This window comes from Nicotiana tabacum, chromosome 11 (genome assembly GCF_000715075.1).
Source record: "Nicotiana tabacum cultivar K326 chromosome 11, ASM71507v2, whole genome shotgun sequence".
Taxonomy (NCBI): Eukaryota; Viridiplantae; Streptophyta; class Magnoliopsida; order Solanales; family Solanaceae; genus Nicotiana; species Nicotiana tabacum.
In genome coordinates this window covers 56,327,693-56,345,882 of record NC_134090.1, presented here as the reverse complement: position 1 = coordinate 56,345,882, position 18,190 = coordinate 56,327,693, and positions in this window count along the sequence as shown.

Sequence of the window (18,190 nt, the reverse complement as noted above, 5' to 3'; positions counted from 1 at the left end):
TGTCGAAATACAGAACCGTCAACGTTCGATTAAGGTCAAACTCTTCTTTTTGGCGAAGGCCCTAAGCCTTAAAGGATGTTATTTTGAGCATGTCAAAATATTAACCGGTCGTATTTCAATCAAGGAGGAACTCTTCTTTTTGGCGAAGGCCCTTGGCCTTAAAGGGTGTTATTTTAAACTTTTTGAAATATTTACCCGTCGTCGTTTGATCAAGGTCAAACTCTTCTTTTTGGCGAAGTCCCTTAGCCTTAAAGAGTGTTATTTCGAGCTTGTTGAAATACTGACCCGTCATCGTTCGATCAAGGTTGAACTCTTCTTTTTGGGGAAGGCCCTTGGCCTTAAATGGTGTTATTTCAAACTTTTCGAAATATTAACCCGTCGTCGTTCGATCGAGGTTGAACTCTTCTTTTTTGTGAAAGCCCTTGGCCTTAAAAGGTGTTATTTCAAACTTGTCGAAATACCGACCTGTCCTCATTCGATCAAGGACGAACTCTTCTTTTTGGCGAAGGCCCTTGGCCTTAAAGTGTGTTATTTTGAATTTTTTGAAATATTAACCCGTCATCGTTTGATCAAGGTCAAACTCTTCTTTTTTGGCGAAGTCTCATAGCCTTAAATGGTGTTATTTCGAGCTAGTCGATATACTGACCCGTCATTATTCGATCAAGGTTTAACTCTTCTTTTTTGTGAAGGCCCTTGGCCTTAAATGGTGTTCTTTTTAACTTGTCGAAATATTAACTCGTCGACGTTCAATCAAGGTCGAGCTCTTCATTTTGGCAAATGCCCTTGGCCTTAAAGGGTGTTATTTCGAACTTGTCGAAATTTTAATCCGTCGTCGTTCTATCAAGGTCGAACTCTTCCTTCTGGCGAAGGCCCTTGGCCTTAAAGGGTTTTATTTTGATCTTCTCAAAATATTAGCCTGTCGTCGTTTGATTAAGGTCGAACTCTTCTTTTTGGAAAAGGCCCTTGGACTTAAAGGGTGTTATTTCAAACTTGTCGAAATACTGACTCGTCATCGTTCGATCAAGGTCGAAATATTCTTTTTGGCGAAGGCCCTTGGCCTTAAAGGGTTTTATTTTGACCTTCTCAAAATATTAACCTGTCGTCGTTTGATCAAGGTCGAACTCTTCTTTTTGGAAAAGGCCCTTGGACTTAAAGGGTGTAATTTCAAACTTGTCGAAATACTGACTCGTCATCGTTCGATCAAGGTCGAAATCTTCTTTTTGGCGAAGGCCCTTGGCCTTAAAGAGTGTTATTTTGAACTTGTCGAAATATAAACCCGTCGTCGTTCGATCAAGGTCGAAGTCTTCTTTTTGGCGAAGGCCCTTGGCCTTTAAGGGTTTTATTTCAAACTTTTCGAAATATTAACCCGTCGTCGTTTGATCAAGGTTGAACTCTTCTCTTTTGTGAAGGCCCTTGGCCTTAAAGGGTGTTATTTCGAACTTGTCGAAATACCGACCCGTCCTCATTCGATCAAGGAGGAACTCTTATTTTTGGCGAAGGCCCTTGGCCTTAAAGGGTGCTATTTTGATCTTGTCGAAATGTTAACCCGTCGTCGTTCGATCAAGGTCTAACTCTTCTTTTTTAAAAAGGCCTTTGGCCTTTAAGGGTGTTATTTAAAACTTTTCGAAATATTAACCCGTCGTCGTTCGATCGAGGTTGAACTCTTCTTTTTTGTGAAGGCCCTTGGCCTTAAAGGGTGTTATTTCAACTTATCGAAATACCGACCCGTCCTCATTCGATCAAGGACGAACTCTTCCTTTTGGCGAAGGCCCTTGGTCTTAAAGGGTGTTATTTTGAACTTTTTGAAATATTAACCCGTCATTTTTTGATCAAGGTCAAACTCTTCTTTTTGGTGAAGTCCCTTAGTCTTAAATGGTGTTATTTCGAGCTTGTCGAATACTGACCCGTCATTGTTCGATCAAGGTTTAACTCTTCTTTTCTGTGAAGGCCCTTGGCCTTAAAAGGTGTTATTTTGAACTTGTCGAAATATTAACCCGTCGTCGTTCAATCAAGCTCAAGCTCTTCTTTTTGGCAAATGCCCTTGGCCTTAAAGGGTGTTATTTCCAACTTGTCGAATTACAGAACCGTCAACGTTCGATCAAGGTCAAACTCTTCTTTTTGGCGAAGGCCATAAGCCTTAAAGGGTATTATTTCGAGCATGTCGAAATATTAACCGGTCGTCGTTCGATCAAGGTTGAACTCTTCTTTTTGGCGAAGGCCCTTGGCCTTAAAGGGTGTTATTTTGAACTTTTTGAAATATTAAGCCGTCGTCGTTTGATCAAGATCGAACTGTTCTTTTTGGTGAAGTCCCTTAGCCTTAAATGGTGTTATTTCGAGCTTGTCGAAATACTTAACCGTCATCGTTCGATCAAGGTTGAACTCTTCTTTTTGGTGAAGGCCCTTGGCCTTAAATGGTGTTATTTTGAATTTTCGAAATATTAACCCGTCGTCGTTCAATCAAGGTCAAACTCTTCTTTTTAGTAAATGCCCTTGGCCTTAAAGGGTGTTATTTTGAACTTGTCAAAATACAGAACCGTCAACGTTCGATCAAGGTCAAACTCTTGTTTTTGGCAAAGGCCCTAAGACTTAAAGGGTGTTATTTCGAGCATGTCGAAATATTAACCGGTCGTCATTCGATCAAGGTGGATCTCTTCTTTTTGGCGAAGGCCCTTGGCCTTAGAGGGTGTTATTTTGAACTTTTCGAAATATTAAACCGTCGTTGTTCGATCAATGACGAACTCTTCTTTTTAGCGAAGGCCCTTGGCCTTAAAGTGTGTTATTTTGAACTTTTTGAAATATTAACCCGTCGTCGTTTGATCAAGGTCGAACTGTTCTTTTTGGCGAAGTCCCTTAGCCTTAAATGGTGTTATTTCGATCTTGTCGAAATACTGGCCCGTCACGATCAAGGTTTAACTCTTCTTTTCTGTGAAGGCCCTTGGCCTTAACTGGTGTTATTTTGAACTTGTCAAAATATTAACCCGTCGTCGTTCAATCAAGGTCGAACTCTTCTTTTTGTTAAATGCCTTTGGACTTAAAGGGTGTTATTTCGAACTTGTCGAAATACAGAACCGTCAACGTTCGATTAAGGTCAAACTCTTCTTTTTGGCGAAGTCCCTTAGCCTTAAAGAGTGTTATTTCGAGCTTGTTGAAATACTGACCCGTCATCGTTCGATCAAGGTTGAACTCTTCTTTTTGGGGAAGGCCCTTGGCCTTAAATGGTGTTATTTCAAACTTTTCGAAATATTAACCCGTCGTCGTTCGATCGAGGTTGAACTCTTCTTTTTTGTGAAAGCCCTTGGCCTTAAAAGGTGTTATTTCAAACTTGTCGAAATACCGACCTGTCCTCATTCAATCAAGGACGAACTCTTCTTTTTGGCGAAGGCCCTTGGCCTTAAAGTGTGTTATTTTGAATTTTTTGAAATATTAACCCGTCATCGTTTGATCAAGGTCAAACTCTTCTTTTTGGCGAAGTCTCATAGCCTTAAATGGTGTTATTTCGAGCTAGTCGATATACTGACCCGTCATTATTCGATCAAGGTTTAACTCTTCTTTTTTGTGAAGGCCCTTGGCCTTAAATGGTGTTCTTTTTAACTTGTCGAAATATTAACTCGTCGACGTTCAATCAAGGTCGAGCTCTTCATTTTGGCAAATGCCCTTGGCCTTAAAGGGTGTTATTTCGAACTTGTCGAAATTTTAATCCGTCGTCGTTCTATCAAGGTCGAACTCTTCCTTCTGGCGAAGGCCCTTGGCCTTAAAGGGTTTTATTTTGATCTTCTCAAAATATTAGCCTGTCGTCGTTTGATTAAGGTCGAACTCTTCTTTTTGGAAAAGGCCCTTGGACTTAAAGGGTGTTATTTCAAACTTGTCGAAATACTGACTCGTCATCGTTCGATCAAGGTCGAAATATTCTTTTTGGCGAAGGCCCTTGGCCTTAAAGAGTGTTATTTTGAACTTGTCGAAATATAAACCCGTCGTCGTTCGATCAAGGTCGAACTCTTCTTTTTGGCGAAGGCCCTTGGCCTTTAAGGGTGTTATTTCAAACTTTTCGAAATATTAACCCGTCGTCGTTTGATCAAGGTTGAACTCTTCTCTTTTGCGAAGGCCCTTGGCCTTAAAGGGTGTTATTTCGAACTGGTCGAAATACTGACCCGTCCTCATTCGATCAAGGAGGAACTCTTCTTTTTTGCGAAGGACCTTGGCCTTAAAGGGTGTTATTTTGAACTTTTTGAAATATTAACCCGTCGTCGTTTGATCGAGGTCGAAATCTTCTTTTTGGCAAAGGCCCTTGTCCTTATAGGGTGTTATTTCGAACTTGTCGAAATACTGACCCGTCGTCGTTCGATCAAGGTCGAATTCTTCTTTTTGGCGAAGGTTCTTGGCCTTAAAGGATGTTATTTCGAACTTGTCGAAATATGAGCCCGTCGTCGTTCGATCAAGGTCAAAATCTACTTTTTGGCGAAGGCCCTTGGCCTTAAAGGGTGTTATTTCGAACCTGTCTAAATATTAACCCGTCCTCGTTCTATCAAGGTTGAAATCTTCTTTTTGGCGAAGGCCCTTAGCCTTAAAGGGTGTTATTTTGATCTTCTCAAAATATTAGCGTGTCGTCGTTTGATCAAGGTCGAAATCTTCTTTTTGGAAAAGGACCTTGGACTTAAAGAGTGTTATTTCAAACTTGTCGAAATACTGACCCGTCGTCATTCGATCAAGGTCGAAATCTTCTTTTTGGCGAAGGCCCTTGGCCTTAAATGGTGTTATTTTGAACTTGTCGAAATATAAACCCGTCGTCGTTTGATCAAGGTCGAACTCTTCTTTTTGGCGAAGGCCCTTGGCCTTTAAGGGTGTTATTTCAAACTTTTCAAAATATTAACCCGTCGTCGTTTGATTAAGGTTGAACTCTTCTCTTTTGCGAAGGCCCTTGTCCTTAAAGGGTGTTATTTCGAACTTGTCTAAAATACCGACCCGTCCTCATTCGATCAAGGACAAACTCTTCTTTTTGGCGAAGGACCTTGGCCTTAAAGGGTGTTATTTTGAACTTTTTTAAATATTAACCCGTGGTCGTTTGATCAAGGTCGAAATCTTCTTTTTGCGAAGGCCCTTGGCCTTAAAGGGTGTTATTTTGAACTTTTTCAAATATTAACCCGTCGTCGTTTGATCAAGGTCGAACTGTTCTTTTTTGCGAAGTCCCTTAGCCTTAAATGGTGTTATTTCGAGTTTGACAAAATACTGACCCATCATCGTTCGATCAAGGTTTAACTATTCTTTGGTGTGAAGGCCCTTGGCCGTAACTGGTGTTATTTTGAACTTGTCGAAATATTAACCCGTCGTCGTTAAATCAAGGTCGAACTCTTCTTTTTAGCAAATTCCCTTGGCCTTAAAGGGTTTTATTTCGAACTTGTCGAAATACAGAACCGTCAACGTTCGATCAAGGTCAAACTCTTCTTTTTGGCGAAGGCCCTAAGCTTTAAAGGGTGTTATTTCGAGCATGTCGAAATATTAACCGGTCGTCGTTCGATCAAGGTGGATCTCTTCATTTTGGCGAAGGCCCTTGGCCTTAAAGGGTGTTATTTTGAACTTTTCGAAATATTAAACCGTCGTTGTTCGATTAAGGTTGAACTCTTCTTTTTGGCGAAGGCCCTTGGCCTTAAAGGGTGTTATTTCGAACTTGTCAAAATATGAGCCGGTCGTCGTCGTCGTTCGATCAAGGTGGATCTCTTCATTTTGGCGAAGGCCCTTGGCCTTAAAGGGTGTTATTTTGAACTTTTCGAAATATTAAACCGTCGTTGTTCGATTAAGGTTGAACTCTTCTTTTTGGCGAAGGCCCTTGTCCTTACAAGGTGTTATTTTGAACTTTTTGAAATATTAACACGTCGTCGTTTGATCAAGGTCGAACTGTTCTTTTGGCGAAGTCCCTTAGCCTTAAATGGTGTTATTTCGAGTTTGTCGAAATACTTACCCGTCATCGTTCGATCAAGGTTTAACTATTCTTTTCTGTGAAGGCCCTTGGCCGTAACTGGTGTTATTTTGAACTTGTCGAAATATTAACCCGTCGTCGTTCAATCAAAGTCGAACTCTTCATTTTAGCAAATACCCTTGGCCTTAAAGGGTGTTATTTCGAACTTGTCGAAATACAGAACCGTCAACGTTCGATCAAGGTCAAACTCTTCTTTTTGGCGAAGGCCCTAAGCCTTAAAGGGTGTTATTTCGAGCATGTCGAAGTATTAACCGGTCGTCGTTCGATCAAGGTGGATCTCTTCTTTTTGGCGAAGGCCCTTGGCCTTAAAGGGTGTTATTTTGAACTTTTTGAAATATTAACTCGTCGTCGTTCGATCAAGGTTGAACTCTTCTTTTTTGCAAAGGCCCTTGGCCTTAAAGGGTGTTATTTCGAACTTGTCGAAATACCGACCCGTCCTCATTCAATCATGGACGAACTCTTCTTTTTGGCGAAGGACCTTGGCCTTAAAGGGTGTTATTTTGAACTTTTTGAAATATTAACCCGTCATCGTTTGATCAAGGTAAAAATCTTCTTTTTGGCGAAGGCCCTTGTCCTTAAAGGGTGTTATTTCGAACTTGTCGAAATACTGACCCGTCGTCGTTCGATCAAGGTTGAATTCTTCTTTTTGGCGAAGGCCCTTGTCCTAAAAGGGTGTTATTTCGAACTTGTCGAAATATAAGCCGGTCGTCGTTCGATCAAGGTCGAAGTCTTCTTTTTGGCGAAGGCCCTTGTCCTTAAAGGGTGTTAATTAGAACCTGACAAAATATTAGCCCGTCATCGTTCGATAAAGGTCAAACTCTTCTTTTTGGAAAATTCCCTTAGCCTTAAAGGGTGTTATTTCGAACTTGTCAAAGTACTGACCCATCATCGTTCGATCAAGGCTGAACTCGTCTTTTTGGTGAAGGCCCTTGGCCTTAAATGGTGTTATTTCGAACATGTCGAAATATTAACCCGTCATCGTTCGATCAAGGTCGAACTCTTTTTTTTGGCGAAGTCCCTTGTCCTTAAAGGGTGTTATTTTGTACTTTTCGAAATATTAAACCGTTGTTGTTCGATTAAGGTCGCACTCTTCTTTTTGGCGAAGGCCCTTGGCCTTAAAGGGTGTTATTTCAAACTTGTCGAAATACCGACCCGTCCTCATTCGATCAAGGACGAACTCTTCTTTTTGGCGAAGGCCCTTGGCCTTAAACGGTGTTATTTTGAACTTTTTGAAATATTAACCTGTCGTCGTTTGATCAAGGTCGAACTGTTCTTTTTGGCGAAGTCCCTTAGCCTTAAATGGTGTTATTTCGATCTTGTCGAAATACTGGCCCGTCACGATCAAGGTTTAACTCTTCTTTTCTGCGAAGGCCCTTGGCCTTAACTGGTGTTATTTTGAACTTGTCAAAATATTAACCCGTCGTCGTTCAATCAAGGTCGAACTCTTCTTTTTGTCAAATGCCTTTGGCCTTAAAGGGTGTTATTTCGAACTTGTCGAAATACAGAACCGTCAACGTTCGATTAAGGTCAAACTCTTCTTTTTGGCGAAGGCCCTAAGCCTTAAAGGATGTTATTTTGAGCATGTCAAAATATTAACCGGTCGTATTTCGATCAAGGAGGAACTCTTCTTTTTGGCGAAGGCCCTTGGCCTTAAAGGGTGTTATTTTAAACTTTTTGAAATATTTACCCGTCGTCGTTTGATCAAGGTCAAACTCTTCTTTTTGGCGAAGTCCCTTAGCCTTAAAGAGTGTTATTTCGAGCTTGTTGAAATACTGACCCGTCATCGTTCGATCAAGGTTGAACTCTTCTTTTTGGGGAAGGCCCTTGGCCTTAAATGGTGTTATTTCAAACTTTTCGAAATATTAACCCGTCGTCGTTCGATCTAGGTTGAACTCTTCTTTTTTGTGAAAGCCCTTGGCCTTAAAAGGTGTTATTTCAAACTTGTCGAAATACCGACCCGTCCTCATTCGATCAAGGACGAACTCTTCTTTTTGGCGAAGGCCCTTGGCCTTAAAGTGTGTTATTTTGAATTTTTTGAAATATTAACCCGTCATCGTTTGATCAAGGTCAAACTCTTCTTTTTGGCGAAGTCTCATAGCCTTAAATGGTGTTATTTCGAGCTAGTCGATATACTGACCCGTCATTATTCGATCAAGGTTTAACTCTTCTTTTCTGTGAAGGCCCTTGGCCTTAAATGGTGTTATTTTTAACTTGTCGAAATATTAACTCGTCGACGTTCAATCAAGGTCGAGCACTTCATTTTGGCAAATGCCCTTGGCCTTAAAGGGTGTTATTTCGAACTTGTCGAAATTTTAATCCGTCGTCATTCTATCAAGGTCGAACTCTTCCTTCTGGCGAAGGCCCTTGTCCTTAAAAGGTGTTATTTCAAACTTGTCTAAAATACCGACCCGTCCTCATTCGATCAAGGACAAACTCTTCTTTTTGGCGAAGGACCTTGGCCTTAAAGGGTGTTATTTTGAACTTTTTTAAATATTAACCCGTGGTCGTTTGATCAAGGTCGAAATCTTCTTTTTGCGAAGGCCCTTGGCCTTAAAGGGTGTTATTTTGAACTTTTTCAAATATTAACCCGTCGTCGTTTGATCAAGGTCGAACTGTTCTTTTTTGCGAAGTCCCTTAGCCTTAAATGGTGTTATTTCGAGTTTGTCGAAATACTGACCCGTCATCGTTCGATCAAGGTTTAACTATTCTTTGCTGTGAAGGCCCTTGGCCGTTACTGGTGTTATTTTGAACTTGTCGAAATATTAACCCGTCGTCGTTAAATCAAGGTCGAACTCTTCTTTTTAGCAAATGCCCTTGGCCTTAAAGGGTGTTATTTCGAACTTGTCGAAATACAGAACCGTCAACGTTCGATCAAGGTCAAACTCTTCTTTTTGGCGAAGGCCCTAGGCTTTAAAGGGTGTTATTTCGAGCATGTCGAAATATTAACCGGTCGTCGTTAGATCAAGGTGGATCTCTTCATTTTGGAGAAGGCCGTTGGCCTTAAAGGGTGTTATTTTGAACTTTTCGAAATATTAAACCGTCGTTGTTCGATTAAGGTTGAACTCTTCTTTTTGGCGAAGGCCCTTGGCCTTAAAGGGTGTTATTTCGAACTTGTCGAAATATGAGCCAGTCGTCGTTCGATCAAGGTCGAAATCTTCTTTTTGGCGAAGGCCCTTGTCCTTAAAGGGTGTTATTTTGAACTTTTTGAAATATTAACCCATCGTCGTTTGATCAAGGTCGAACTGTTCTTTTTGGCGAAGTCCCTTAGCCTTAAATGGTGTTATTTCGAGTTTGTCGAAATACTTACCCGTCATCCTTTGATCAAGGTTTAACTATTCTTTTCTGTGAAGGCCCTTGGCCGTAACTGGTGTTATTTTGAACTTGTCGAAATATTAACCCGTCGTCGTTCAATCAAAGTCGAACTCTTCATTTTGGCAAATACCCTTGGCCTTAAAGGGTGTTATTTCGAACTTGTCGAAATACAGAACCGTCAACGTTCGATCAAGGTCAAACTCTTCTTTTTGGCGAAGGCCCTAAGCCTTAAAGCGTGTTATTTCGAGCATGTCGAAGTATTAACCGGTAGTCGTTCGATCAAGGTGGATCTCTTCTTTTTGGCGAAGGCCCTTGGCCTTAAAGGGTGTTATTTTGAACTTTTTGAAATATTAAACCGTCGTTGTTCGATTAAGGTCGAACTCTTCTTTTTGGCGAAGGCCCTTGACCTTAAAGGGTGTTATTTCGAACATGTCTAAATATTAACCAATCGTTGTTCTATCAAGGTTAAAATCTTCTTTTATGCGAAGACCCTTGGCCTTAAAGGGTGTTATTTTGATCTTCTCAAAATATTAGCCCGTTGTTGTTCTCTTCTTTTTGGAAAAGGCCCTTTGCCTTAAAGGGTGTTATTTCAAAACTTGTGAAATACTGAGCCGTCATCGTTCGATCAGGGTCGAACTCTTCTTTTTTGTGAAGGCCCTTAGTCTTAAAGGGTGTTATTTTGAACTTGTCGAAATATAAACCCATCGTCGTTCGATCAAGGTCGAACTCTTCTTTTTGTCGAAGGCCCTTGGCCTTTAAGGGTGTTATTTCAAACTTTTCGAAATATTAACGCGTCGTCGTTCGATCAAGGTTGAACTCTTCTTTTTTGCAAAGGCCCTTGGCCTTAAAGGGTGTTATTTCGAACTTGTCGAAATACCGACCCGTCCTCATTCAATCATGGACGAACTCTTCTTTTTGGCGAAGGACCTTGGCCTTAAAGGGTGTTATTTTGAACTTTTTGAAATATTAACCCGTCATTGTTTGATCAAGGTAAAAATCTTCTTTTTGGCGAAGGCCCTTGTCCTTAAAGGGTGTTATTTCGAACTTGTCGAAATACTGACCCGTCATCGTTCGATCAAGGTCGAATTCTTCTTTTTGGCGAAGGCCCTTGTCCTAAAAGGGTGTTATTTCGAACTTGTCGAAATATAAGCCGGTCGTCGTTCGATCAAGGTCGAAATCTTCTTTTTGGCGAAGGCCCTTGTCCTTAAAGGGTGTTATTTAGAACCTGACAAAATATTAGCCCGTCATAGATCGATAAAGGTCAAACTCTTCTTTTTGGAAAATTCCCTTAGCCTTAAAGGGTGTTATTTCGAACTTGTCAAAGTACTGACCCATCATCGTTTGATCAAGGCTGAACTCGTCTTTTGGTGAAGGCCCTTGGCCTTAAATGGTGTTATTTTGAACTTGTCGAAATATTAACCCGTCATCGTTCGATCAAGGTCGAACTCTTTTTTTTGGCGAAGTCCCTTGTCCTTAAAGGGTGTTATTTTGTACTTTTCGAAATATTAAACCGTCGTTGTTCGATTAAGGTCGAACTCTTCTTTTTGGCGAAGGCCCTTGTCCTTAAAGGGTGTTATTTCAAACTTGTCGAAATACCGACCCGTCCTCATTCGATCAAGGACGAACTCTTCTTTTTGGCGAAGGCCCTTGGCCTTAAACGGTGTTATTTTGAACTTTTTGAAATATTAACCCGTCGTCGTTTGATCAAGGTCGAACTGTTCTTTTTGGCGGAGTCCCTTAGCCTTATATGGTGTTATTTCGAGCTTGTCGAAATACTTACCCGTCATCGTTCGATCAAGGTTTAACTCTTCTTTTCTGTGAAGGCCCTTGGCCTTAAATGGTGTTATTTTGAATTTTCGAAATATTAACCCGTCGTCGTTCAATCAAGGTCAAACTCTTCTTTTTGGTAAATGCCCTTGGCCTTAAAGGGTGTTATTTTGAACTTGTCAAAATACAGAACCGTCAACGTTAGATCAAGGTCAAACTCTTGTTTTTGGCAAAGGCCCTAAGACTTAAAGGGTGTTATTTCGAGCATGTCGAAATATTAACCGGTCGTCATTCGATCAAGGTGGATCTCTTCTTTTTGGCGAAGGCCCTTGGCCTTAGAGGGTGTTATTTTGAACTTTTCGAAATATTAAACCGTCGTTGTTCGATCAATGACGAACTCTTCTTTTTAGCGAAGGCCCTTGGCCTTAAAGTGTGTTATTTTGAACTTTTTGAAATATTAACCCGTCGTCGTTTGATCAAGGTCGAACTGTTCTTTTTGGCGAAGTCCCTTAGCCTTAAATGGTGTTATTTCGATCTTGTCGAAATACTGGCCCGTCACGATCAAGGTTTAACTCTTCTTTTCTGCGAAGGCCCTTGGCCTTAACTGGTGTTATTTTGAACTTGTCAAAATATTAACCCGTCGTCGTTCAATCAAGGTCGAACTCTTCTTTTTGTCAAATGCCTTTGGCCTTAAAGGGTGTTATTTCGAACTTGTCGAAATACAGAACCGTCAACGTTCGATTAAGGTCAAACTCTTCTTTTTGGCAAAGGCCCTAAGCCTTAAAGGATGTTATTTTGAGCATGTCAAAATATTAACCGGTCGTATTTCGATCAAGGAGGAACTCTTCTTTTTGGCGAAGGCCCTTGGCCTTAAAGGGTGTTATTTTAAACTTTTTGAAATATTTACCCGTCGTCGTTTGATCAAGGTCAAACTCTTCTTTTTGGCGAAGTCCCTTAGCCTTAAAGAGTGTTTTTTCGAGCTTGTTGAAATACTGACCCGTCATCGTTCGATCAAGGTTGAACTCTTCTTTTTGGGGAAGGCCCTTGGCCTTAAATGGTGTTATTTCAAACTTTTCGAAATATTAACCCGTCGTCGTTCGATCTAGGTTGAACTCTTCTTTTTTGTGAAAGCCCCTGGCCTTAAAAGGTGTTATTTCAAACTTGTCGAAATACCGACCCGTCCTCATTCGATCAAGGACGACTCTTCTTTTTGGCGAAGGCCCTTGGCCTTAAAGTGTGTTATTTTGAATTTTTTGAAATATTAACCCGTCATCGTTTGATCAAGGTCAAACTCTTCTTTTTGGCGAAGTCTCATAGCCTTAAATGGTGTTATTTCGAGCTAGTCGATATACTGACCCGTCATTATTCGATCAAGGTTTAACTCTTCTTTTCTGTGAAGGCCCTTGGCCTTAAATGGTGTTATTTTTAACTTGTCGAAATATTAACTCGTCGACGTTCAATCAAGGTCGAGCACTTCATTTTGGCAAATGCCCTTGGCCTTAAAGGGTGTTATTTCGAACTTGTCGAAATTTTAATCCGTCGTCATTCTATCAAGGTCGAACTCTTCCTTCTGGCTAAGGCCCTTGGCCTTAAAGGGTTTTATTTTGATCCTCTCAAAATATTAGCCTGTCGTCGTTTGATCAAGGTCGAACTCTTCTTTTTGGCGAAGGCCCTTGGCCTTAAAGGGTGTTATTTTGAACTTGTCGAAATATAAACCCGTCGTCGTTTGATCAAGGTCGAACTCTTCTTTTTGGCGAAGGCCCTTGGCCTTTAAGGGTGTTATTTCAAACTTTTCAAAATATTAACCCGTCGTCGTTTGATTAAGGTTGAACTCTTCTCTTTTGCGAAGGCCCTTGTCCTTAAAGGGTGTTATTTCGAACTTGTCTAAAATACCGACCCGTCCTCATTCGATCAAGGACAAACTCTTCTTTTTGGCGAAGGACCTTGGCCTTAAAGGGTGTTATTTTGAACTTTTTTAAATATTAACCCGTGGTCGTTTGATCAAGGTCGAAATCTTCTTTTTGCGAAGGCCCTTGGCCTTAAAGGGTGTTATTTTGAACTTTTTCAAATATTAACCCGTCGTCGTTTGATCAAGGTCGAACTGTTCTTTTTTGCGAAGTCCCTTAGCCTTAAATGGTGTTATTTCGAGTTTGTCGAAATACTGACCCGTCATCGTTCGATCAAGGTTTAACTATTCTTTGTTGTGAAGGCCCTTGGCCGTAACTGGTGTTATTTTGAACTTGTCGAAATATTAACCCGTCGTCGTTCAATCAAGGTCGAACTCTTCTTTTTAGCAAATGCCCTTGGCCTTAAAGGGTGTTATTTCGAACTTGTCGAAATACAGAACCGTCAACGTTCGATCAAGGTCAAACTCTTCTTTTTGGCGAAGGCCCTAGGCTTTAAAGGGTGTTATTTCGAGCATGTCGAAATATTAACCGGTCGTCGTTCGATCAAGGTGGATCTCTTCATTTTGGAGAAGGCCGTTGGCCTTAAAGGGTGTTATTTTGAACTTTTTGAAATATTAAACCGTCGTTGTTCGATTAAGGTCGAACTCTTCTTTTTGGCGAAGGCCCTTGACCTTAAAGGGTGTTATTTCGAACATGTCTAAATATTAACCAATCGTTGTTCTATCAAGGTTAAAATCTTCTTTTATGCGAAGACCCTTGGCCTTAAAGGGTGTTATTTTGATCTTCTCAAAATATTAGCCCGTTGTTGTTCTCTTCTTTTTGGAAAAGGCCCTTTGCCTTAAAGGGTGTTATTTCAAAACTTGTGAAATACTGAGCCGTCATCGTTCGATCAGGGTCGAACTCTTCTTTTTTGTGAAGGCCCTTAGTCTTAAAGGGTGTTATTTTGAACTTGTCGAAATATAAACCCATCGTCGTTCGATCAAGGTCGAACTCTTCTTTTTGTCGAAGGCCCTTGGCCTTTAAGGGTGTTATTTCAAACTTTTCGAAATATTAACGCGTCGTCGTTCGATCAAGGTTGAACTCTTCTTTTTTGCAAAGGCCCTTGGCCTTAAAGGGTGTTATTTCGAACTTGTCGAAATACCGACCCGTCCTCATTCAATCATGGACGAACTCTTCTTTTTGGCGAAGGACCTTGGCCTTAAAGGGTGTTATTTTGAACTTTTTGAAATATTAACCCGTCATTGTTTGATCAAGGTAAAAATCTTCTTTTTGGCGAAGGCCCTTGTCCTTAAAGGGTGTTATTTCGAACTTGTCGAAATACTGACCCGTCATCGTTCGATCAAGGTCGAATTCTTCTTTTTGGCGAAGGCCCTTGTCCTAAAAGGGTGTTATTTCGAACTTGTCGAAATATAAGCCGGTCGTCGTTCGATCAAGGTCGAAATCTTCTTTTTGGCGAAGGCCCTTGTCCTTAAAGGGTGTTATTTAAAACCTGACAAAATATTAGCCCGTCATCGTTCGATAAAGGTCAAACTCTTCTTTTTGGAAAATTCCCTTAGCCTTAAAGGGTGTTATTTCGAACTTGTCAAAGTACTGACCTATCATCGTTTGATCAAGGCTGAACTCGTCTTTTTGGTGAAGGCCCTTGGCCTTAAATGGTGTTATTTTGATCTTGTCGAAATATTAACCCGTCATCGTTCGATCAAGGTCGAACTCTTTTTTTTGGCGAAGTCCCTTGTCCTTAAAGGGTGTTATTTTGTACTTTTCGAAATATTAAACCGTCGTTGTTCGATTAAGGTCGAACTCTTCTTTTTGGCGAAGGCCCTTGTCCTTAAAGGGTGTTATTTCAAACTTGTCGAAATACCGACCCGTCCTCATTCGATCAAGGACGAACTCTTCTTTTTGGCGAAGGCCCTTGGCCTTAAACGGTGTTATTTTGAACTTTTTGAAATATTAACCCGTCGTCGTTTGATCAAGGTCGAACTGTTCTTTTTGGCGGAGTCCCTTAGCCTTAAATGGTGTTATTTCGAGCTTGTCGAAATACTTACCCGTCATCGTTCGATCAAGGTTTAACTCTTCTTTTCTGTGAAGGCCCTTGGCCTTAAATGGTGTTATTTTGAATTTTCGAAATATTAACCCGTCGTCGTTCAATCAAGGTCAAACTCTTCTTTTTGGTAAATGCCCTTGGCCTTAAAGGGTGTTATTTTGAACTTGTCAAAATACAGAACCGTCAACGTTAGATCAAGGTCAAACTCTTGTTTTTGGCAAAGGCCCTAAGACTTAAAGGGTGTTATTTCGAGCATGTCGAAATATTAACCGGTCGTCATTCGATCAAGGTGGATCTCTTCTTTTTGGCGAAGGCCCTTGGCCTTAGAGGGTGTTATTTTGAACTTTTCGAAATATTAAACCGTCGTTGTTCGATCAATGACGAACTCTTCTTTTTAGCGAAGGCCCTTGGCCTTAAAGTGTGTTATTTTGAACTTTTTGAAATATTAACCTGTCGTCGTTTGATCAAGGTCGAACTGTTCTTTTTGGCGAAGTCCCTTAGCCTTAAATGGTGTTATTTCGATCTTGTCGAAATACTGGCCCGTCACGATCAAGGTTTAACTCTTCTTTTCTGTGAAGGCCCTTGGCCTTAACTGGTGTTATTTTGAACTTGTCAAAATATTAACCCGTCGTCGTTCAATCAAGGTCGAACTCTTCTTTTTGTCAAATGCCTTTGGCCTTAAAGGGTGTTATTTCGAACTTGTCGAAATACAGAACCGTCAACGTTCGATTAAGGTCAAACTCTTCTTTTTGGAGAAGGCCCTAAGCCTTAAAGGATGTTATTTTGAGCATGTCAAAATATTAACCGGTCGTATTTCGATCATGGAGGAACTCTTCTTTTTGGCGAAGGCCCTTGGCCTTAAAGGGTGTTATTTTAAACTTTTTGAAATATTTACCCGTCGTCGTTTGATCAAGGTCAAACTCTTCTTTTTGGCGAAGTCCCTTAGCCTTAAAGAGTGTTTTTTCGAGCTTGTTGAAATACTGACCCGTCATCGTTCGATCAAGGTTGAACTCTTCTTTTTGGGGAAGGCCCTTGGCCTTAAATGGTGTTATTTCAAACTTTTCGAAATATTAACCCGTCGTCGTTCGATCGAGGTTGAACTCTTCTTTTTTGTGAAAGCCCTTGGCCTTAAAAGGTGTTATTTCAAACTTGTCGAAATACCGACCCGTCCTCATTCGATCAAGGACGAACTCTTCTTTTTGGCGAAGGCCCTTGGCCTTAAAGTGTGTTATTTTGAATTTTTTGAAATATTAACCCGTCATCGTTTGATCAAGGTCAAACTCTTCTTTTTGGCGAAGTCTCATAGCCTTAAATGGTGTTATTTCGAGCTAGTCGATATACTGACCCGTCATTATTCGATCAAGGTTTAACTCTTCTTTTCTGTGAAGGCCCTTGGCCTTAAATGGTGTTATTTTTAACTTGTCCAAATATTAACTCGTCGACGTTCAATCAAGGTCGAGCTCTTCATTTTGGCAAATGCCCTTGGCCTTAAAGGGTGTTATTTCGAACTTGTCGAAATTTTAATCCGTCGTCGTTCTATCAAGGTCGAACTCTTCCTTCTGGCGAAGGCCTTTGGCCTTAAAGGTCTATAACCATACGGCTTTTTCCTCTTTTTTGTTCACTATGCTTATTTACTATAAATGCTGGGCTAGTATGTTTACTATTACTTTCTTGTATGTAGTTATTATTTAATAATTCTTTTATATGCATTTTAAATTCTGTTAAATCATTAAAATTGTATTTTAAAGGTTTTTGTGTTATTATGCTATTTTCATCTATTAATTCAATCTTTATTTTTGTTTGATGTTTTTCCCATCCTTGGAGTGGATTATCATTATATAGTAATTCTAGTTTATCTTGTAGTGGTTTTATCTTATTTATTGAGAAAATGATTATCTCTATATTATGGTTACTTTGTATTACATTTTCTAATTTTTGGGTAATCTTTTCACTTCCTTTAATCCAGGGTGTTGTTTTTCTTACTTTATTATTTACTCTTTTTGCTCCTAATTTTTGTTTACACGGGGTAGTAAACCACCAATGTGTTTTTGTTATAATATGTGGGTATAATTTATCTAAAAATGGCATTCCTAATAATATATCTTTATTTGTGAATTCGTAACTATATATTTCTTCTATGGTTAATATTTTATCCCATATTTGTATTTTTATATTTCTTGCTTTATATGTTATCATACTACCTTCATTATTAAATCCTGTTACTACTATGGGAGTTTTTAGCTTTTCCCATTTACTTTCTGGTAAACAATTATGTCTACACATATTAGCTTCTGCTCCTGTATCCACCATAGGTGTATAATATCTATTATAATATCCTTCTACTATTATTTTGGAAAGTATGTATATCTTTGGCATTATATCAAAGTTCTTTTTATTATTATCTTCTTATTTTCATAACTTATTGTTAATTGCCTATCTTCTAATTTATATGGTTTGACTTTTTCTAACCATTTTATCCCTAGTGTAATATTTTTATCTCCTTGATATATTTTAAAATTTATTAATATTGGTATTCCTCCAATAATTAATTCTTTTTCAGTTGTTTCTTCGTTTTTTCTTAACGCTTTTGGTAGTTCTGAATTTTGTTGTTCTATTGTTACTATCTCTTGTTCTGGTATTAGTTCTCTTATAACATAATTCTCTTCCTGCCCTGTATTTATTAGTATTAAATATTTTCTTTGGTCCATTATTCCTGTTATATAATAATGATGTGGGTTTATTTCTTCTATTTTTTGTTCTATTAATTTTTTTGGAGTGGTATAATTTATTCTTTTTGATGTACTTCTTGATGTACTTCTTGATGATGTTTCTGGCATTTCATTATTTATTCGTTTTGATGTGCTTAATCTTTCTTTTACTATTTCTAAATCTTCATCCATGTCTATTTCTGTATAACTGTAATCATTGTTGTCTATAACTGATACTATTCTTTCGAATGGATTTTCTATTTTTATTTTATTTATTTTATTTTTAGCTGTTATCTTATGTTTTGTTGTTAAGACATATAGATTTTTACATCTTGCTGTGAATATTTTACTTCCTGGTGCTAATTCTATTCCAGACATTTTCCAGTATAATACTAATGATTTATCTATATTTTTATCATCTACTGCTACTGAATAGTTAGCACTTACTATAAATTTAAATTTTTGGTATATTAAGTTACCT